Consider the following 2,242-nt stretch of genomic DNA (forward strand, 5'->3'; position numbering starts at 1 on the left):
GAGCCTTCACCCATCCCTTACCCCCAGTGAGCTGCAGACCCAAGGGCAGCCCCCACCTAGGCTACACCAGCCCCTTACCTTCTACTCTGCACACTGCAAAGGGAGATGGCTGGGCTTTCCCCACTCAGAGATTCTGGAAGGAGGAATTCATTTCAAAGACAAGGGAAGGAACTTCTCTTCCCCCAGGGCCCTCTCCTCTTACTGTGGGTTCTGAGGAAATTATTAGGGGAAGAGGGCTCTGCACAGGCCCACATACGCCCACTGCACACAGGCCCAGAGAGACCTATGGACACGCCGCCTGCCCCATCTCACTCTCACTCGCGTGTCAGACACTCATGCTCCTGCCTCTGCACGCCAGATCTTGGAGACATAGTGGTCCTTGCCGGCTTTGTGCATTCGCACCTCCACTTGGCATTGGGCTGGGGAGAGGAGGCCATGGAAGGCCCAAGGAATATTCCCAGCAGGAGCATGGAGGGGCGACCACCTAACGCAGATCCCAGGAACTGGGGGAACTGGGGGAGCTGGGGAGGCTGCAAACCCATCGCGGGAGGCGTCTCTGCTCTCCCCTCGAAGGCAAGACCTCTTCCTCCTAGGCTGGATGGGCTCCTGGAGACTGGGGATTGGTCTGGGGAAAAGGGGCTGCCGGGGAGAACTCCCCGTTCTCCTCCCCTTCCTGCAGCTGTCCTACAATGAAGAAGGGCGAACTTGACCCAAACTGTGCTTCCTGGGGCGCCCTTTGTTCACTGCAGGCCTGCGTGGGCAGGAAGCAGAATCACTGGATGCAAGGAACTCACGGGGAGGGGAGGGAGCGTTCACCCCGCAGCAGGACCCCCATGCTCCCGTCATCGCCCTGGAAGAGGGAGAAGGTGGAGACGGGGACCCTGGTGGGCCAGCAGCACCCCCCACCCCCCGCCTTGAGAAAGAGAGGCAGAGCCCCTGGCGAGGCAGAGCCCCATCCCCATTCCAGGGACAAGGAGTGGCTCCCACTGTGGCTACTGTGTGGAGCCCCTGCCTGGGGGTCCTGCAGTCTCTGCCTCCCCCAGCCATGGGATGTGTGGGTGTGTGAGGAGCTGGGCGGGAGGATGTGAGGGGAGAATGGAGGCGTCCAGGCCGGGGCAGGTCTCCCGTTTCAGCCTCCGAGAGGCCCAGGCCCCTCCATCAGGAGAGACAACCAAGCCGTTGGCCAAGGCCAAGGGGAAGCCTCCGGGGAAGGAGCTCAGAGTCGGCAGGAGACGGCTTTCCCAGGCAAAAGCTGCCAAGAGCAGGGACCAGGCCTCAGGATGTGGCAGGATTTAAAGAACAGAGTTGCCGAGGACCGGAGGGGGCGCCCCGGCGGGCACTTCCGCCAGGCAGATCGGCTACAGGGCAGCCCAGTCCAGAGGGAGAGCGGCTTTGCAGTTGGGAGGGGCCATGCTGCCTGGACAGCGGGGCTGCGACTCCCGGCAGCCACCCAGGCCTAGGCACCCCCCACTGCTGCGTGCTGTGGCAAGGCTGCCGCCGTCCTGGGAACCTCGGCTCTCTGGATAGGGCCCTACCCCGCCTGACCATGCGCTCTTCCCCTGCTCTTCCCGGTGTCCTGGCTTTGGAGCCCCTCCTGGTTGTTCACTATCCTGACTTCAGGTACGTGTCCCCGACCGGCCTGGAGCCTCTCCCCTGTTCTCAGTTGCCCACCTCCGCTCACTACAGAGAGCACTGGGCTGCTGGGGGCTCCGCCAGGCCCTGACAACCCCCAGGATGCCCGCTCCAGTTCCCTTCCAGTCTGCAGGCGCCTGTCCGCACTTGCCCGACTTTGTTTATTCCACACTTAAGAGTTTTAAACTTAGCACCCAAATTCATAAAGCAAGTCCTTAGAGACTTACAAAGACAGACTCCCATACAATAATAATGGGAGACTTTAACACCCCACTGTCAACATTAGACAGATCAATGAGACAGAAAGTTAACAAGGATATCCAGGAATTGAACTCAACTCTGCACCAAGCGGACTTAATAGACATCTATAGACATCTACAGAACTCTCCACCCCAAATCAACAGAATATATATTCTTCTCAGCACCACACTGCACTTATTCCAAAATTGACCACATAGTTGGAAGTAAAGCACTCCTCAGCAAACGTAAAAGAACAGAAAATATAACAAACCGTCTCTCAGACCACAGTGCGATTAAACTAGAACTCAGGACTAAGAAACTCAATCAAAACCGTTCAACTACATGGAAACTGAACAACCTGCTCCTGAAT

At 58.4% G+C, this 2,242-nt stretch overlaps 1 pseudogene; it reads right to left on the reverse strand.

Annotated features, from left to right (window-relative positions):
• Window positions 1-589: 589 nt before the first annotated feature.
• LOC105533369 overlaps window positions 590-2,242 on the reverse strand; it is a 10,987-nt pseudogene continuing 9,334 nt past the window's right edge.

Source organism: Mandrillus leucophaeus, unplaced genomic scaffold (genome assembly GCF_000951045.1).
Source record: "Mandrillus leucophaeus isolate KB7577 unplaced genomic scaffold, Mleu.le_1.0 Scaffold1249, whole genome shotgun sequence".
Classification (NCBI taxonomy): Eukaryota; Metazoa; Chordata; class Mammalia; order Primates; family Cercopithecidae; genus Mandrillus; species Mandrillus leucophaeus.